Consider the following 9,237-nt stretch of genomic DNA (forward strand, 5'->3'; position numbering starts at 1 on the left):
GCGACCGTGCCTTCTCTTTTCCAAAGAAACCAGATACCATGTTGAATGACCTGTCTGTTGCTCCTTTGCTTGCACCTGATCGCACAATTATCCCTGGGTCCTGGCTCCATTTGGGTCCTACAGAAAGTGCCAGTCTCTAAGCAACATTCAAAGAGCCAAAAAGAAAGTGTTGTGCAGTTTAAGGATAACAAGGAGACCTATACTACAAAGTCACGGTAATCCCAGCAGGGTGGTAATGGCATGAAGACAGACGTACAGACCAAAGAAGTAGAATAGAGAGTCCAGAAATAAGCCTTCACCTATATGATCAAGTGATTCCTGACAAGGGTGCCAAGACCAGTCAATGAGAAAAGGGCAGTCTTTTCGATAAATGTAGTTGGCAAAATTTAATATTCACATGCAAGAGAATGAAATCGGACCCTTACCCTATACCACATACAAAAATTAACTCAAAATTGATCTAAGACCTAAACATTGAAAGCTAAAAATATAAAAAACCTTAGAAGAAAATTAGGAAAGCTTCATAATTTGATCTGACAGTGATTCCTGGCATTTGCCAAAAATACAGGCAATGAAAGAAAAAACAGAAATGGAGTTTCCTTAAAAACTAAAAACTTGTGGGGTTTTTCTGCTTTTTAAATTTTGTTTATATATTTGACAGACACAGCAAGAGAAGGAACACAAGCAGGGGAAGTGGGAGAGGGAGAAGCAGGCTTCCCGCTGAGCAGGGAGCCCAACACAAGGCTCCATCCCCCCATTTGCAGGTCATGACCTGAGCCAAAACCAAGAGCTGTATGCTTAACCGACTGAGCCACCCAGGCACCCCTCCCCTGCCCTTTTTTTTTTTTTTTTAATTTTATTTATTTATTTAGGGGGAAGGAGAGAAAAGCTAGTACACGCCAGTCCAGAAGCAGGGGGAGAGGCAGAAAGGGAGAAAGAGAATCCCAAGCAGACTGTTCACTGAGCACAGAACCCCATGGGGGGCTTAATCCCATCACCCTGAAATCATAATCTGAGCGGAAGCCATGAGTCAGACGCTTAACTGAATGAGCCACCCAGACACCCCCTGAAGCTTGTTTTATAGCCCATAATTATAGCTCGCATTCTCTATGCTTTTGAGAAGAAAGATGTGTATTCTGCTGCTGTAACAAAAACGTCCATTAAGTCAAATTGGTTGATAGAACTGTTTGTGTCATCCATATTTTTGCTAACTTCTGCATACTCGATGAATCTATTGAGAGTGGAATATTGAAATCTTTAATTACAATGTAGATTTCTCTCTTTGAGGTTCTATTAGTTTTTGTTTCATATATTTTTTAATAGACTTTTTAAAGAGCAGGTTTAGGTTCACAGCAAAACTGAAGGGAAAGGACAGAGTGAACATACACCCTCTGCCCACATACATCCCCTGTTATTAACATCCTATACCAGCGTGATGTATTTTTTTAAATCCGTGACTCCGCATTGACCCATTATTATCACCCAAAGTCCAGAGTTTACATTAGTGTTGTAACTGCTAGGGGTTTTGACAAATGTGTACAAATGGTACATGTACCATTATAGTATCAGAGAGAACAGCTTCAGTGCTGTAAAAATCCTCTGGCCTCCGCCTAGTCATCCCTCGCTCCCCTTAACCACTGATCTGTTTACTGTCTCGATTGTTTTGCCTTTTCCAGAATGTCCTGTAGTTGGAATCAAACAGTATGTAAACTTTTCAGATTGGCTTCTTTTTGTTATATGCATTTAAGTTTCCTTGTGTATTTTCATGGCTTCACAGCTCCTTTCTTTACAGCTCTGGGTAATATCCCACTGTCTGGACAAACCACAGTTTACTTGGTCCATTCAGCTACTGAAGGACATCTTGGTTGCTCCTAAGTTTCAGCAATTATGAATAAAGCTGCTATAAACTTCAGTGTGCAGGTTTTTGTTTCGACCTGAGTTTGCAGCTCATTTGGGTAAACAGCAAGAAGCATGACTGCTGGATTATATGATAACAATATATTTAGTTTTGTAGAAACTGTCAAACTTTCTTGCAAAGTGGCCGTACGATTTTGCATTCCCGTCACCAAAGAATTAGAGTTCCTGTCTCTTTGCATCTTTGCCAGCATTTAATGTTGTTAGTATTTTTGGATTTTAGCCATTCTAGTAAGTGTGTAGTGTCTTGTTGTTGTCTTTAAATATTTTATTTATTTATTTATTTGACAGAGACAGAGACAGTGAGAGAGGGGACACAAGCAGGGGGAGCAGGACTCATTCCCAGAAGCCCAGGATCATGACCCCAGCAGAAGGCAGAGGCATAACAGCTGAGCCACCCAGACACCCCTATACGTTTGGCTGGCGGGGGCTGTCAACGCTCCTAACACTCCCACTCCCCCCTTCAAGGGTCAACTTGACCCTTGAAGTTGGTATTGTATGGTTGGTATCTTAGGAAATGGACGCCAGGCCTATGTACCTTAGGCACCTCTTCCAGTACAAAGCCAAAGTCTGAGAGAAGCCTAGAGTTTCCTCAGGCTCAGGGGGGAACCAGAACACCGGTCTCGGTATTCTTCATGTTACCCATGCTTACCTAGCATCTAGCTGCTGCACAGTGTTGACACCCAGGTGAGGCAAGAGACCTACATTTAGACCCCACATTTCCGGGAGGCATGGTCAGTGGGGCGTGGTCAGTGGGGCCTCTAGCTGAGGTCAGGATCTTAAGGTTGTGGGATCCAGCCCCCGGTTGGACTGTGTGCTCAGCGCAGAGTCTGCTTGAGATTCTCTCTCCCTGGCCCTCTGCCCCTCCAGCTCATGTGCTCTCTCTCTCTCTCAAATAAATAAATAAATAAATAAATAAATAAATAAATAGTTTTTCAAAAATAATAAAGCATAAACCTGCCCTTCTCCTCATTCTGAGCTCATTCCCACCCTGCTGGAAGGGCTTTCTCCTCCACCTCTGACAGGAATGTATGGTTTCCCCTGTGGTCAGTCCCCTGAAAGGCAGTGTAGAAAATCAACTTTAGCATTTCTGACAAATGCCTTTTTATTTCTCAAAAATCCCTGGCTCTCAAGACTATTGTCTCATGGTGACCTTTTCAAAAAGTCTCATTCTAGCCCAGAGTTGAGCCACAACTGCTTTGTTTTAGCCAGATATCTCCCCCCACCCCCAGCCCTTCACCTTTCTCTTCCTTCAGGCGATAAACTCCAGTGGGTGGGAAAGGGTGGCGGGGAGCCTGGGCACAGGGAGGTTGAGCTCCCAGGAAGGGAAAGTACATTATTACCCAATAATTATGGATTGCAGGTGCCAATTAGGTTGAAGAGAAAGCTTGAAACACTGAAATCCAAGGTATTGAGTAGCAAGCCCACGTGGAGATGGGAACAGGAGGTTTACGACTGGGTGAGTTGGAGAAAAAAGCCCATAGATCTCAGACATCTTTCTCAGTTCTGCATATGTGAATGTATATTGAATCAAGTAGAACTCTTCATTTGCAACTTTAAGACAAAAAGAAAGCAAGGGGAAGGAAGTTTTGGGTTTTTTTTTGTTTTTGTTTTTTGTTTTTTTTTTGACAGACAGAGATCACAAGTAGGCAGAGAGGCAGGCAGAGAGAGAGAGAGAGAGAGAGAAGCAGGCTTCCTGCGGAGCAGGGAGCCCGATGCGGGGCTCGATCCCAGGACCCTGAGATCATGACCCGAGCCGAAGGCAGCAGCCCAAACCACTGAGCCACCCAGGCGCCCCTGTTTTGTTTTTTGAAGCACCATCAGAAAGAGGGAAGAGTTCATTAAACTCTCTAATTTCAAATTATATTTAACTTGATGTCAAATTCTACTAAAATTATTAAATTCCACAATACAGCTGACGGGATAAGCAAAGACATATCAATGTTATGTACTGCTTGAAGTGTACCTGGGAATAAAAAAAAAAAATGCTCACCTCTCAATTTATTTGCAAAATGTATATTAGACAAACATACAGTTATCTCTTCTGTTTGCAGAGTCAATAAATCTCTAGTTTAATACTTTATTTTTTTTTTTAAGATTTTATTTACTTATTTGACAGAGAGCGATCACAAGTAGGCAGAGAGGCAGGCAGAGAGAGAGGAAGGGAAGCAGGGTCCCTGCTGAGCAGAGAGCCCGATGCGGGACTCGATCCCAGGATCCTGAGATCATGACCTGAGCGGAAGGCAGTGGCTTAACCCACTGAGCCACCCAGGCACCCTCTAGTTTAATACTTTAATTGCAAATAGTAATATTAGCCATCAAATAGTCATTGAGCACTCACCGTGAGCGTGAGGATGGCGACACTGTGGTCCCAGAGGGGAGGAAGGGCCAGAAGATGGTGACACACTTCACAAGGAGGCCAGAGCCTCACACAGGAATGTTCAGTGGCCACTGGCCTTTGGTGGAGGGGGACATCTGGGCACTTCTGTTATTTACGGCAACTCGCCTACATTTCAGTAGACTGCTTTCCAAAAGGTATCACATTGCATCCTCGTTACTCTCCTGCTAGGTAGAGATCATCATGCTTATTTAACGTGTAAACATCTGAGGCTTCGAGGGGATAAAGGGTCTGTCTCCAGTCACACAGGGAGTCAGTAGCAGAATTGGGAGTGGAACCCCATGTCCGGAGTCCGGGACCCAAGCGCGCGTCTGCCTCCCTTCGGAGAAGGGGAGCACTTGCCCTGCTGTGGCTGCAGCGGGCCTGCTGGATTTTGTTCCTTCTCTGGCATTACCACCCGCTGGGGAGGAGTCCCAGCTCCTCCAGGGGAAGAGCCTCTGCAATTAGACTAAATATAGTCTGCGTGAGGCTGCATCTCGTTTGGACTAATTATCCCGTCACCCATCAGAAGAACAAAGAGTGAGGAATTTTCAGGCCTCATCATTTCCATTCCTCTCCCTAGCTAGAGCTTCCATGGGATCAGCCCAGAGACAAATGTTAACAGAAAAGACATGCGGGTGGGGGGAGGGGGTGTGAGGAAGGTCCGAGCTTCCCACACCCGCACAATGACTGCATTTAGAACTGGAAGAAAGCTGGCCCGGGGAGAGAGCCCTCCGTCCGGGAGACTTCTGGACCAGAGACCGTGGACAGAGCAGCCGGCCGGGCAGTTGCGTGATACGGCGACAGCCCGTGTCACAAAGTCCTCCTTGTTCTTCCTTCCGGCAAACACTCCCTGAGCACAGGTGCGAGCCACGTGGGGAGTTTATGAAAGAAGGCGCTGTAAGGAAAGCAGAAGAAACCCGCCCCGGATCCCTAAGCGTCGAATGCAAAACCAAAGTTAGAAAAATTCAAGAGGAGAAAGATAACCTTGGTCAAGACATGCGCTTGTACCAGTAAGTTTGGGGGCTGAGTTTCCTTACTGAAGGCTCATATGTCAGGGGCAAGTTTAAGCAAGGAAATGGGGTCTCAAGGAAGCCTTTACTAAGCTCTCGTTTAAATTAAGGGAGAGCCATAGAATACCTGGCATAGGACAGTAACAAAATTTTTGTTTGTTTGTTTGTTTTTTTAAAAGCTTCTATTTAGGGGCACCTGGATGGCTCAGTCCGTTAAGTGTCTACCTTTGGCTCAGGTTGTGATCCCAGGGTCCTGGGATGGAGCCCCGCATCAGGCTCCCTGCTGGGTGGGGAGTCTGCTTCTCCCTTTCCCACTCCCCCCCGCTTGTGTTCCCGCTCTTGTTGTGTCTCTCTTAGTCGAATAAATAAATAAAATCTTTTTTTAAAAAAGACTTTATTAATCTAATTGAGAGAGCAAGAGAGAGAGCAGAGGGAGGGGGAGGGGGAGAAGCAGGCTCCCTACGCGGGACTCGATCCCAGGTCCCTGGGATAATGATCTAAGTGGAAGGTAGATGCTTATCCGACTGAGCCACCCAGGTGCCCCAGTAATTTTTAAAGTGAAGCACGATGCTTAATAGAACACAAAATTCTGTTCAGCACAAGCATTATAAATAGTTCTCATCAATTTGTTACTGGCTGTCATGGCTGACTTTATGTTAGAGGCCTAACGTCTGCAGGTGGGCTCCGAGCAACTGTTTCAATTAGCAATAATCGCGCCTCGGATAAACCTCATTGGCTACGATACTGCCACTGCGCAAAGCTCGATCAACTGTTTCGTCAAAGAATCTGTAAACCCATCTGTGGAAAAAACGGAGGGCATGTTTCAGATCCCACGTTTGCATATTTTAAAACCAAATCTCGTTTTTTAGAAAAGGAACATGGCTTGTTCAGCCTGTGGGACATGAAATACAAAGTTCAAAGGGTTCACAGCCTGGTCTGAATCATCATCTAACCCAGATGAGTGGGACATGACTCACATATCCTGTGTCGGGCACTCCTGCGCCGCTACTCAGGCTTCATCAATAAGGTACCGATAATCCGCTACGATAAGGTGAGCGGAAATGGTAAGTAGTCTTGCATTTCAAGTGCACAACCTAGCTTCCCTTCCGGTCTGTATGTGGCTTCAGCACAGGATTCGGCTGCAGAAGCCCACTCTGAGACAGGAGCTCCCCAGAAGCTGGAGGAGAGGGAAGGAAGCTAGAGCCCTATGCAAAGCTTCCAGAAAACACTACAGAAGGCAAAGGAGGAAGCTGAGGTGAGGATCCAGGACTCTTATTGCTAAGAAGGTTAAGACTGGCCGTTTCCATTCTTTCTGGGCTTGGTAGCTCCACCCCTCTCCCCCACCCACCCCCAAGTCTTTTGGTTCTCTCCTCCGTCTCTCTCTCTTTCTCTCTGTCTCACTCTAACTGTCCTGAGCTCGTGCTCTCTCTCCCTCCTTCCCCCCTCCCTCTCCTTCTGGCTTCATGTTATTTTGCCTCACTAGTCCTCATTCTCTGCATTGTCCAAAATTTGTATTGCTTTGCTGCACAGATGCGAGAAAACCATTAGATCAAAAGCCAGCCACTCTGGAAGTCTGGGCTGCCCTAAAGACCGAATTGGATTAATTACGCCCAGACAAGCTTTTCAAACACTTTTTAAAAAGAAAGAAAACTAAATGGACTGAAAACTTGGGTTCAGCAGCCTTGAGATAATTTGGTTCATTTGCATATCGTGGTAGGGTTTTCAAAGGGTAGAATAGATAAGGCCTTTTCCAGGAACTTTTTTTTTTCTTTTTGTAAGTAGGCTGCGCACACAGCATGGAGCCCAAAGTGGGGCTTGAACTCATGACCCTGAGATCAAGAGTCAGACAGTTAACCAACGGAGTCACCCAGGTGCCCTCGGAACTTTTTGTAAAAAGAGAGTCAGTCAAATGCAGTTCTAGTGGTGAGTACGCTGAAGACAGACTTCCAGGTCCATTCTCTCTGCCCCCGAGAAGAATAAGCTTCTGGTTCAAGAAACCGTAAGAGCCTCCTGTAACATGGTAAGTGTCATGAGCCTAGAACTGAAGGGCTCGTTTTTCTAAGACTCATATGGGTAGAATGTGTTTCTCTCCCTTCGTGATCCAAAGTAACCAATTGTGGAATAAGCAGGTCCCCTCTAGACTGTGGTTTCTCAGCCTCAGTGTACTGAAATGTGGGGCCAGATGAGTCTGTGCTGGACGGCTGTCCTGTGCCTTGCTGTGTGTTCAGCCGCCTCCCTGACCTCCACCCATTATAGGCCAGGAGCACCCCCCTCCCACCAGGTTATGACAGAAATGTCAAAAAATGCCTACAGACTTTGCCAAATGTCCCCTGGGCAGCAAAACTGACCCCTGTTGAGAACTACTTCTTTAGAGAAGATGGAATGTTCTGTTCCAAAATATACATATAAGATATCAAATTTTTGGGGGGCACCTGGATGGCTCAGTCGGTTAAGTGTCTACCTTTGGCTCAGGTCATGATCCCAGGCTCCTGGGATGGAGCCCCACATCGGGCTCTCTGCTCAGCAGGGAGCCCACTTCCCTTCCTATCTCTCTGCCTGCCTCTCTGCCTACTTGTGATCTCTCTGTCAAATAAGTAAATAAAATCTTGAAAAAAAAAAAAAACCAAAACCTTCATAGCTTGCAAGGCATGTCTCCAAGCTGTTATTTCTGCTAAATTATAAGCTCCCAAGGGCGGGAACTACATTCATCTTTCTTAGTTACTGCCATAGTCCTGGGATCCAGTATAGGGCTGGAGACGTGCTAGATATTTAATAAACAGTTGTGGGATGAAGGCAGGATTTATTGAGCAAATACTACGTGACAAGCCCTATGCCATCCATGTTCCTATATTAACTCTAATCGTCACGATGACACTAATAGGATAGGCATTAAAGTAAAACTCTTCAATAAAGCAAAATCAGATATTGTGTAATTGTTACTTGCCTCCCCGTTCCTGTCCTTCCCCCGGGCTCTCCTCTCAACTGGATGAGCTAACGTTCTTACAGACCAGACTGGGGAGAGCCGCAGCTCCTTCTGGGGAAGTGGGCGGGCAGAGAGTGAGTCCCCGTGTCCTCGGCGTTCTTCCAGCTAGATTTCCCTGGTTCAAAAGACACTAGGGGTGCCATGGTAATGAGGAGAGTCCTGGAATTATTGCTCCTGTCCTGGGGACTCCAGCCAGTCTCAGGACTCATCTTTGTCTCCATCAATACTTAAACCAGGGTAAACAGTACTCAGGTGGCACCACACCACAGCTGAAACTGGGAAGGGCTTAGCTCACATCGCCAGAACACTGGGAATCTAAGTCATTTCATTCATTTCTCAAAATGGTGTGCTTGCATTTTACGAGATTGACCTCTTTTCAATCTACCCGTCACCTTATGGAGGGATTTTGCCATATCATCTCTATGGTAGGAACGGGGAAACACAGGCCCTAAGAGATCCCATGCCTCTTTTCACATCACAAGGCTGCTTTGTGGTAACCCAACATCCGAACCATGCAGGGTTGGGCTGACTCTTTACTCTGCCAGACAGTACAGAGCAGGACGCACAAACTCTCCGAGTGCTGAGCTGGTGAGACCCATTCCTGCATTCCATGCGTTAGGATTCCCTGCATGGTGCACGGTGGTGGGTCACAGTCTCTATTGTGTGGGCTGGGGAGGGGCAGATGAACAAGACCTGGCTTGGGGCCAATAGCCTCTAAGCGACTCAAAGTCGGGGTGCAGCCAGCACACAGGATGAGCAGCGGGCAGGACCAGACCGGCCTAGTAGGAACAGGCAGAGGCAAACATGCAGCATCTCCTGAGGACCCGTAGGGTGTGAGGCAGCACCCAGACGGGGAGCTTGCTCACCTCTGCTGCTGTGGCCCCGGCTGGATGGTGGCCTGCTGGAGTCTTTGGTGGGGAAGAGAGCGAGCTGGGAACAGGAGGAAGCTC

General features: G+C 46.5%; 1 pseudogene; it reads right to left on the reverse strand.

The window, feature by feature from the left end:
* Positions 1–5,997: 5,997 nt before the first annotated feature.
* LOC131808631 (U4 spliceosomal RNA) lies at positions 5,998–6,066 on the reverse strand (annotated as a pseudogene).
* Between the last annotated feature and the right edge of the window lie 3,171 nt (positions 6,067–9,237).

This window comes from Mustela lutreola, chromosome 9 (assembly GCF_030435805.1).
Source record: "Mustela lutreola isolate mMusLut2 chromosome 9, mMusLut2.pri, whole genome shotgun sequence".
Classification (NCBI taxonomy): Eukaryota; Metazoa; Chordata; class Mammalia; order Carnivora; family Mustelidae; genus Mustela; species Mustela lutreola.